Genomic DNA, 11,749 nt, shown 5'->3' on the forward strand with positions numbered 1-11,749 from the left:
TATATGTTGATCTGGTGTCACAATATTGATTGGTTCAGACTATTTATCGATATATTCTATTAGGTGGACAATGGGCAGATTCATCTGGCCTTTTAAGAGAAACAGACCGGATATACAAACACTCTGAAAATATTTTTTGTTCCTTAAGTTTCGCCGTTCATATAGATGGGGTAAAATATATGTGTAGAATAGATATTTGCATTGAAAGAAATCAGCTAAAGCAAGGTTAATACAAACAGATATTGTTCAAACTCAAAATATATGTATTTTTATAAATCATCAACGTCACATACATTTGAGATAGTTAAAAAAATCTGCAAGTAGCATGATGTCGTTGGCCAATGGGCTAAAGCCTTTACGTTTCAATATTGCCAATGTCAACTCTTCCTACCTAAGACTCATTCACACAAGACGAACGACCGATCGTCGTTTTACGGCAACCAAAATAAACTTTGACGATCGATAAGTACACTGAGCAGTTCAAAATACTCGACTGATTACGACTGCTCGTGCTTTTGATAGCAGCTATGCTAAGCAAACTTTTAAATCTATGGGCAAGTGAGTTTTCTGCAAGTAATCTCTCAGAATATGACATACTTTTAAAGGGGATTCGTCTCAAAGTGTTGAAACAAGAAGATGAATCCAAAGACATTAGTTATTGAAGCCGGCTCTAATTGGGCTAATGTGAGTTCTTTGGCTATTATTATGACCGATTCTGAGTGCAAACAGCTAAACTTTCAGCCAATCAGAGACGTTCCTTTTTATAAATTCGCTGGGAGTCGGCAAACCATGTCGTGCTAATGAAAAAGACTCTGACAAACTTAATTTGAAATTAGAAATTCTTCAGATTTAATTATATCAACAACCGACCTGGTGCAGCAGTCCACTTTTTCATATTTCCTGTATGATGATTTTGACACGAATAAATTGGCACATATTCCGCATAATTCTTTATCCCTCTTTTTAAAATATTCAATCCAGTGGAATACCAATATATATTTCCATTTGCTGGAATACTAATTGGAAATCATGTCTGCTTTTATGTTGTGGTATTTACATGTTGGTCCTTGACGCGGCAAGTGTTTGACCCCTCGACCTACACCCGAAGCAAAACCTCTACCACTGATTATTAGGGCGGTCATTTTTGCGATACGCATTAAATGTTTGTTTTTTATTTTTAAATAAACGCCACGTGACTGCTTTCCGTTAGTCAATGTATTAATTAAGATAAAAGCTATACGTCCCCAAAACATTTTGCAATAAATATGACTATTCATGAATATCGATACTTTAAGATATGTTGTTGTTGTTGTTGTTGTTGTTGTTAATTTCTTATACCCATTCATATATTCTTATAACTTATTTATCTGTTATCATATTTAAGAAATTGTATAACAGTTGCAGGTGTATTCAATAGTATTTAACTATTTATTGAAAGGCAACGGTGCGACACTACTGGTAACCGAGTATATTGAATAATACATTGTTGGTTGCGGGTTTGGTAAATTATTGCCCGTGTTGGAAAAACACGACCGAAATATATCCCAGTCATTTGTCAATCTTTTTCCTATTGACCCTTTTTTATGTGACAACAGCTACGGTCGATGAAGAATATAAACAGTTTCATAAGACTTAAAGCTTGAATGACCCTTGCCATTTCTTGTAAATTATAAACATTTCTCAGCAGAATTTTCCACAAAACCTTCATTCATGGTTGTTAACTTCCGGTATACATTCGCAATGTAACATGCAACTAACATTTACACTAAAATTAAACGGAATGATGCACTGTATAAGAATACTTTAATCTGTTTATGTTCGAATCAAATCTAGGATTAAAGTATTAAAACATAAGATGTGTAGAATGACTGTTGTCGGCAAAACAAGAAAAAAGGCAAAGGGGAGTACGGGCGTGGCGTTACGTTAACAGGTGACATTGTTGCCAGGTACGCTTTTTTTACAAAAAGGGGACATGCTTTGCGAAAAAAAATTAAACTATTGTTATTTATAGCTCGATCTTCCAGATGCAATTTCAAATTGGGATTTCATACAAAACGCTTCGTATCGACGAGGCGCCAATAATAACATCAGAAATGAAAGCCGACTTACTAAAAGACTTCGATAAATGAACATTACTAAAACAAAATCACAATGTACGTTAAATATATAGGTAGCATCATCGGAGTAGTCATATTCTTAAAAGGTAATCGAAGTTAATACATGTAGTATGGTCCTGGAAGGTGTTAAACTTAGAGTGTTGCAGATATCAGGCATATTTTACCTCTGTCAATATTGAATGATTATACATAAAAAGCAATAAGTACCGAAACTAAAAATCCAGTGGTCTTGGGATCGAATCTTGATTCTAGTCAAAACTTTTTTTGATATATTTAGTTTAATTCTTACAGTCATGTATTTAAATATGTTTGACTCGTGGCAACACACCCGCATACTCGTTTTTATTCTTTTTGGGTTGGTCACAGTAAAACGGTGGCGATTTACAGCGATATACACGAAAAGCTTATTATTTACATAAGGTCGGATCTGCTGCAAATTATATGAATATTACAATTCCGTGTTTTTAGTAACGTTTGGCAACATATAATTAAAATGCATGTTTGCAATATTAAGTTAAGTCACTATTTTATTGGTATTGCATGCGGAAAGTGTCGAAAGTGAAAGACGATTTTTTTTTAATAAAAAGTCAGGTTCATAACTTTTTAAGCATATGTCTATAAATTGAAAACGAATAATATGAAACCAAAACCAGAAAGTCAGAAGGAGATAACCAGAAACTCCAATATCATAATGTTAACAATCATATGTTTTAAAAAAGAATAACGCCCTTCTGCCTAGAAAAATATCTGGTTAATCAGTACGCGAAATGTCAAAAACAAATTGCTTGTATAATTTCTGAGTTTATTTCTTTAATTCAATACAAATAAACGCGAAATAAAGACCTTTTTGTTGTAAGTGTCTTTAGCATGCAGAGTTGAACTCATCGGAGTATAATATAAAAAAAAATCCTGTTAAAGAGCACAAGGCAAGGGCCAAAAACGACAATGAAGTCATATCCTTTGACAAGCTTTCTTTCGTCTGAAGTACATGCTGAAATGAGCATATGACTCTTTGGAGTAAAATATTATTTTTGCACAAAGTACATAAACGACGTTAAGTAACTTGAACTTAAACGTCAGGCCCCAATTTCTCGAAACTTCTTAAGTTTTAACAGGCTTAAGTAGCTTATTTCAAATGCCAAAATAATAACTTGAGCATAACGTTCAAAATGATACTGATCGATGCTTTATACAAATGCAAACACCTTTTTTTTTATTGCGCACATTAAGTTGTTAATAATTATATAGCTATTCAAAAGTTGTTCAGCCGTTACACTGCTGTTATTTACTTTTGCTGTGGTGTCGTTTAACAATCACATGTGTCTCTTTGTTTCATCGTTGATTTATTTCATTCCTATTCAAAGTCTGCACATGTCGCATGATTGTTTGTCGAATTCAAATACTTAATCGCCTGAACATGTGTCAAAATATACGTGATTTATTAATGGTCGTTTTGCATGGAAAACTCTAATCGTGTACATAAATCGCTGTATGACGCAAGGTTTACAGATTGTTTAACATAAGGCTACCAAGTGGTATTTGAACATCACAAACTGCGTTGGATTACGATTTTTAAAAGTAAGAAATCTTTTATATCTTGAAGTAACTTACTTATTGCAGAAACTATATTGAATATTTTCGCAGCAACATGGCATATAAATTAATACAGCTGAAAAGAATAAAATAATAACCAGTTCACTCTAAGTCTGTCGTTTTTAGATATTAAGACAAACTCACATGCGGCCAGTCCGGGGACAGAACCCCAGAAAGCTTTGTTAAAATCAAGGTCGAGGGGCACCTGTAATGCAGAAAATGTTAACAACAGGAATGTTTGGATGCCCAATTAGACAATAAGAACACACAACATGAGAAAACAAGAACACTGTCAAATTACTCAAAAGTTAATAAAAACAATGCGGTTCAAAATGTTTAAATCTAAAATGAAATAAATCCTGAAAAATCTTTTCAACCTCATTGCAGGACAATGAAACATTGTTCAATTTTGATAAATTAATGTAAGAGTTAACCTGGAGATGAAGCTTGAAGTTATATTGTGGCCTTTCACGGACGAAGAAAAAATACATGGCAGCAGTCAAACATTGTCATGACACGCTTTGGTGATCAACATGAAGTAATTGAGTGTCACTACAGAAGTATTCATATAAATATTGATATATGTCTTTGGCGTCACCCTGTGTCACTAAACGGGGTTTATGTTTAAACTTTCGTCTACTGTGCTTGTTTCTGTAGTTTTTCATATAAATATTGATATTTACAGCAGTTTTGTGAGTGCCGTGTGGAAGCTGTAAAAATTCGCCCCGCACTTCCTTTTAATGTTGTCATAATTTTCAGTTTTACAGAGACTGAGAACGGTTGTATTTATACTGGGAGTGTGTTGTTTATGTAGTTTTGTGCTGTTGTTCCATGATTCTGGTTTGTGATTGTTTGTGTTTGTGTTCTATGTCTTTGGCGTTGATTCTTTGCCATTAAACGGGGTTTATGTTTAAACTTTCGACTACTATTTCAGTAGTTTTTCATATAAATATTATTAATATCAAGTCGGTTGGCCATACTATCGATGGTTGTAAGGATACAAAGGTTCCATGGATTCGCAAATCAGAAGTATAGAAGAACTAGGAAAATACATTACAGCAGTTCTTTAAAATACTTGAACAATAAAATGATTAAAACAACAAACAAATCTCGCGCTAATTGTAAGAGAAACTTAAGGTTAAGCACTATGTTTGTCTTGGCCTTGGTCAATTTGTTTCTGAACATTTGATCCATAGCAGTAATGACTTTTATAAACAGACTTTTTTTAACTTATGACCTAAGTGAATTAAGTGTAAGTGTATATGAAGAAATGAGGTTAATCAGGAAAAACGCATCTATTCGAATATGCCTTCTTGTGTACTAGTGAAATAGTTGTATTGTAATAGTTGCCTAATTTTTTCGCGCAAGTTGCATTTGCTGAAATAAGTTAATGCAAACTTCGGAACGCAAAATAAATCATTTTCAAAACACAAGCAATCCGTTTGGTAACGATTACCAGCGAGAAAAGTTAAGCATTTAAAAAATTAAAACACCATGTAGAAGTTAATACAGGACTTTGGAAGTGATATGATATCAACAGAAAACAAAACCTGCTAGCATCTATGGAAGATTTCTAATCCCTGACTCGCAATCTGATATTTACAGACACCTACGAAGTGAGACTGAAGCATGGCTTATTGACACATTGATTGAAAATAAAAACTGGACATTATTCGGACTGAATAAATAGAGGTTCAACTAGCATAATGTTGTTGGGATTTTTTGGAAAACTAAGGCCATTTTTTTATTAATTGGTTAACGGATTTTTTTGAAAAAAATGTTGGACGGGTGGTGCGAAAAAAAAGAAAAAAAAAGGATTTCATACTCATACCAATTCTTTTACAATACATAAACATGTATTTTTCATAGCGTTTGTGGCGAAACCCAAAACCAAAAGATCAAAATAACAACAAACAGGAAAGACATGTTCATAGATACATATATGCAAAAGTATGTTTTGATTTCTATGCAACACAATGTCTCCAATGCCTCAATATTATAATGAATATTGATATGCTCAAGTGCTCACTTTGTCATACACATATGTTTGGCTTTATAGTCCAATTTTCTCTCCTACCAATTTCAATTTCAAATTAATGTAATTATTATATTAGCATTTTATACACTTCCACCTTATAGTAGTGTCACATTTTAAGTCAATATTATTACAAACTTTCAGTTTTACTGTCACTTTTTGTTGATGTTTTTTGAAGCACATCCTTTCTGCAAGAGTTTTTCTATTTTCAACACTATTTCCACATATCAACCTTACAATGAATATGCCTGTGTCTCCTTATTGCTAGGCACTACTTCTTCTCAACAGAAAAAGCACAACAAATTTCACTGACTCAATTATTTATAAAATGGAATATGAAATGTAAATAATAAATGACTTTATATTCAGTAATGAATTCTTTGAAGTTACAATATTTCTCTGCTGCTTTAACAAAATTTAAGTTACCCTAGATTTTGATTACTTGAATAGTAGTCTCCATATAATTTGTTTAACAATTTTTGCCCCCTGGGACAAACACAGGACAATATATTTTATCAATTACTATGGTTTATATGTGATTTGTTACCATTGATACAGACATCAGCCTTGATGTCAGTTATTTAAAAATAGTTTAAATGCAGATGGTATGTAGAAAATGAGAATTTATTATTTGTATGATCTCCGCTCAATTCAGGGGTCGCCATTTTGAAAACATTTTTTAAAACTGCATCCTTATGTTGCAAAGGAACAGGAAACAAGTTTTACATCATTTCATGTGGGCCAAAAGACCAACTAATTTACTTTTTTCAATATTTAAAAAAAAAAAAAAAAAAAATATATATATATATTTTTTTTTTTTTAAGTTTTCGAAAATATTGGGCGGCGGATCCGTTAACACATTTATTAAAAAAAAGACCTAAATAGAAATTACTCAAAAGCATCGAAATATTGACCAAATATCAATAGAAAATATAAAAGTCTGCAGTTTTAAAAACAGTAAAACATTGACGATTTTGGTGCAGGTTATGCTGTTGTAAAATGAGCTAATATTAATTCATTTTCCTGTCGTTTAACTGGGGCCTGACTTCTTGGAAATCGAGTTATCCAGAACATTCAACATTGATAAAATGAACACTACATAGGCAACCTCGGTAGTCGAAAATTCAAAAATAACTGTGTTTAGAAGCACATGGCAATGGCCCAAGCGACCATGAACTAGAGACACAAACGTATAGACACCACATATTCAAATATAAACACCACAAACAGACCTCACACGCATCAGAATAGCTTTCCTATGAACGCCATGCCGAACATCCAGATATGCACGTTCACCAGGGATAAGCATATTAAGAAAAACTGAAATTATTAACAAATAACACACGAACAAAGCAAAAGTGAATGCTACAACAAATGACGAGTTAAGAAAGCGATTATTGAAAAGGTAGAATGAGAAAACATTTTTATTCCTGCAAGGTCTCGATATCCTTAGTAATTAAGCCACATAAAACCACCACGAATGTCAGTGAATTGTGTATGATGCCTGAGCGATTATCTTTTTAATTTACCAGTGTTACTCAATGGCCTGTGTGGAGTAATGTTCAAATTTTACAAAATAGGAACAGTTGCACATATTGAAAAAGCTTTCCATTCAGTGTTAGTTTTAGAACCAGGGTGCCTCTAACCTTTCTGGTACTCTGTTTTTAAACTATTTGAGACCATAAAACAACACGGAGGCTTTCATTGGGGCTGATGATGTTAATCCAGGGACGCTTTATGTAAAAGTAAAGGAAGTACGAATCTTCGTTTATTTAAGGAATGAATGATAAACATATTGACTAAGTCAATGAGAAAAAGAGTGTAACTTATCAAATTTATAAAACATGAATGAAGAAACGAAAACAAATCAAGTATCACGGAACAAAATAAGTACTCGAAGAAATTCGTCTTTCGACCACCGACCTTAAAGTAAATAAAGTATTTGTCTATTCTCCTTTAAGAAAAGTACGTGTAGTACCCATCTAATGACAACAAATATATTGCAATGTCTGTTTAGATGCAGACTTATATCGTAAATAATGTATTCCCTTTATTCTATACTTCAGGATTGTGTTCCAGGTGTCCATTACTCAGACAACAATAATTTGAACAAACAACCACGTTCCAAGGTATTATGTCATCGCTCATGTTTCGTCGATTTCCATTGTTCATTCGTGGTTTTCGTCTCTTAATTATTTGTGGAAGTATGTTCAGTCATTTGAACTACAATCGTTACTTGCCTTGTGTAACGTCATCTGCATTCGACCATAAAGGAACTTACAACGTGACAGGAATACTCCGCCTTTTTCAAGCTGTGCGGCCGTTAACGTTCCAGCGAGATGTTCTTCATCAACTTAAAGAGAATACCACAGTTCATTCATTGAACCTTTCTCACTTATATGTTGATAAAAACAGATTTCAAGACGATGCGATAGAAATTGAGGAACATGGTAAGAGCTCTGGAATTTCAGAAAATGTGAGCCACACATTGAAGCTTGGCGGTTTGTCAAATCTCGTAAACCTAATAAAATATTCCGCTATATCCGGCGTTAAATTAGAGAACATACGTATAACCTGTGAGCCATATTTAGTTAAGGACAGAAAGGTGAAACAGGTTAACTGCGCTGCAATCTTTGATAGCGACGAAAATGAAACTGCGCTTGAAGAGCGCCTGGCTTCTACAGAAAGTCGCTACTTCTTACAACCGAAGGATTACATGAATATGACTTCAAATTGTTCAAAGTTTATTCTGGAAAGAGGATACGTGATTATCCGCTTGACGAACTGGAAAATGATTTTCCAATTGCTTTTAGTATTCTTATGTTTACTGCGATAGAACAGGCTGAACGACTTCTTCGTGCAATATATCGACCACAAAACGTTTACTGTTTCCATATAGACTCCAAAAGTGGAATTGACCTATATCATGCGATGTCGCGCATAGCCGAGTGCTTTGACAATGTACACGTGCTAGAAAACGCGTAGATGTACAATGGGGCTACATGTTCGTGCTTGAACCTGAAATACTTTGTATGGAGTACCTTTGGAACCGCAGCGCCAAATGGAAATATTTCATAAACCTGACTGGTATGGAATTTCCGCTAAAAACCAACTACGAACTAGTCCGTATTCTGCAGGCTTACAATGGTTCAAACAACATAGAAGGAACTATTAAAAGGCTTGTAACTCTTAACTTATATTCAGTTTCTTGGTCGGTCTTAGAGTTTTGAACGTTTTTTTAAACATATTCACTTCTTTCCCTGATGGATTAAATACAAACATGTTTGACTTAAGTCTAACACTATTGATGGCATTAGTAAAATTCTAAATAATATCCATTAATCATATTTGACTTAAGTCACTTCACATGTTATGTCACAGAACAGCCCGAATATAAGCTCACAATGATACTTTGCTGCGTGCAAAATATTCATTTACCGGCAAACATTCGTCTATGTCGTACGCAAAAAGGAAGGCTTAATACAGACAAAAAAACGTTGTGTTTTATGGACAACAAATAAACATATTAAACAGTAAAAGAATACATTTATCATTCGCTTTCAACGCTGATATATATATCGGTTTTGCTTTCAGAGGCAGTATAGACCGCTGGGCCAACGCATGACCTCCACCACATGGCATTGTTCCAACAAAGGGTGGCGTCCAAATTAGTGCAAGCCGGGGCTTTGTTGATTTCGTGCTGCACAACTCCCGCGCCGCTGAACTGCTGAACTGGACGCAAAGGACTTGGATTCCGGATGAGATCTTCTTCTCGACCTTGAATCATAATCCATTTTAGGAGTTCCAGGATCATACCGAGGTTAATGTTTCTACCTGTAATTTTGTAGTTGTTGAAACGTTTAAATGTAAATATATATTTATGTACGTAAATTATAAATTTATATAAAATATATATAAATATAAATTTGGAATGCTTCGCATCATTTTTAAAATACCAGAGAACTAAGGAAAATATGGTTTGCTTTATGCAAAGCGGAAGTGGTCTCCCTCACCCTTTCTCCCTCTCTCTCTCCCTGTCTTTAATCCCCCCCTCTCTCTCTCTCTCTCTCTCTTTCTCTCCCCCCCAAAAAAAACTCTCTCAAACACTCAAACTCTCCCGTTCACTTCCACTGTCCATCACCTCCCCCCCCCCCCTCTCTCTCTCTCTCTCTCTCTCTCTCTTTCTCTCTCTCTCTCTCTCTCTCTCTCTCTCTCTCTCTCTCTCTCTCTCTCTCTCTCTCTCTCTCTCTCTCTCTCTCTCTCTCTCTCATGTACTGTCTATCCTCGACTTCTATCTTAGGATATATTGTTTTTATACATATTCATTGTTATTTTGAGCATACAAATATATAATTTACTAACTAGTTTTCACAGGCTTGAAACAAATGAAACATAACTCATATATCCTTAAACTGTCAAACTACCTTGCAGGCAAACTGGAGATGGGCAAGGTTGTTACACCATGCCTAGCACGCTACGTAAATTGGTCTTGGGACAAACTAAAGTGTCATGGGAAGTATGTCCATTCTGTTTGTATCCATGGCGCCCGCGTTCTCCCTGCCATGAAGGACAGTAAAAAGTTGTTCGTGAACAAGTTTCACCAGGAGTTTCATCCCCTGGCATACGATTGCCTCGAGGAGTTGCTGTTTAATAGAACCAGGGACAGACACTTCGGACTTAGCAGTTTCAATACCTCTTTTTATTCTAACCTTGACTTTGTGAAAAATAGAGTCGAACCCTGACGGCTCAAATTACGTTGAAATTGTTGGTTTGAGAAAGGAATCGTTTATGATTCGTCAAGGCAGGAAGTGTATAATATGCAATAAATTGGAAGACGAGTATCACTTTGTGATAGAATGTAATTTATATACTGAACTCCGGAAAATAAACGTTCATAAATATTACTGGTCCAATCCTAGTATGTATAAACTGAAACAACTCTTTGAAAGTACTATAATTTCTAAACTCAGAAAGTTATGTACTTTACACGTTTATACGGCTTTCAAACTAAAAACAGATTTACAAAGATAAACCACTTTTATTTGTCAGTTTGTTGTTATTTTATGTTGCGTTATATTTCATTTTATGTACTTGTAAATTTATTCAGTGATTTGTATGTATTGAAGGTTGATATTTTTGTCTTTGAAATGTGTTATGTATAATGTGTAAAAATGTTACTCAGGTTTCTATGTTGCACTTTGTTGGCATAGTATACTATAGACTGTATACTATATGTATTTATAGGTGTATGGACACCTTTTCCGTCTATAATGTGGACTTGCACCTTTAAATATTACGTTGTCTCCAGTCATGTCCTTCCTTACATGTAAAAACGTTCGTAAAATTTAAACAATCCTTACATGCTCCAATTACTATGTCATTTGAAAATGTTTATTCGTGCATTTTGTTTTTCTCACCGGTAAGGTGGCTTATTGTACCTGTATTCAAAAATAAACATCTTTCTATCATTTGTTTCAAGCCAGTAAAAACTACATAGTTGATTATATATTTGGTTGCTACAAAACAGAAGACATGTATATCCATGTTAAGTTTCAGTTGGCATATCTGTTCTCGGACCTCTAGATGTAGCTAAATGTAGCTTTCGTTTGCAAATCGTTGTGTCCTTAATATCGAACTTCACTGATTAAGTAAACAATACCTGCACACAATCGATTGCCTTCAGTCAATACACAGTCAATATGATAAGATCTGAAATCGAAAGGCTTGTACAACATCCATCATTTACGAGTTATCAAAGACACATTTGGCCCAACGTTTATCATTTACGACTTATCAAATACACACTTGTCCCAACATCTATCGTTTACGTGTAATAAAATACACTCTTGTCGCAACATCTATCGTTTACGTGTAATAAAATACACTCTTGTCCCAACATCCATCGTTTACGTGTAATTAAAGACACTCTTGTCCCAACATCCATCGTTTACGCGTAATCAAGACACTCTTGTCCCAACATCTATCGTTTACGTGTAATAAAATA

General features: G+C 34.4%; 1 pseudogene; it reads left to right on the forward strand.

Moving 5' to 3' along the window:
* Positions 1-3,563: 3,563 nt before the first annotated feature.
* Positions 3,564-11,202, forward strand: LOC128212191 (beta-1,3-galactosyl-O-glycosyl-glycoprotein beta-1,6-N-acetylglucosaminyltransferase-like; annotated as a pseudogene).
* Positions 11,203-11,749: the final 547 nt, after the last annotated feature.

Source organism: Mya arenaria, chromosome 12 (genome assembly GCF_026914265.1).
Source record: "Mya arenaria isolate MELC-2E11 chromosome 12, ASM2691426v1".
In the NCBI taxonomy this organism is placed as follows: domain Eukaryota; kingdom Metazoa; phylum Mollusca; class Bivalvia; order Myida; family Myidae; genus Mya; species Mya arenaria.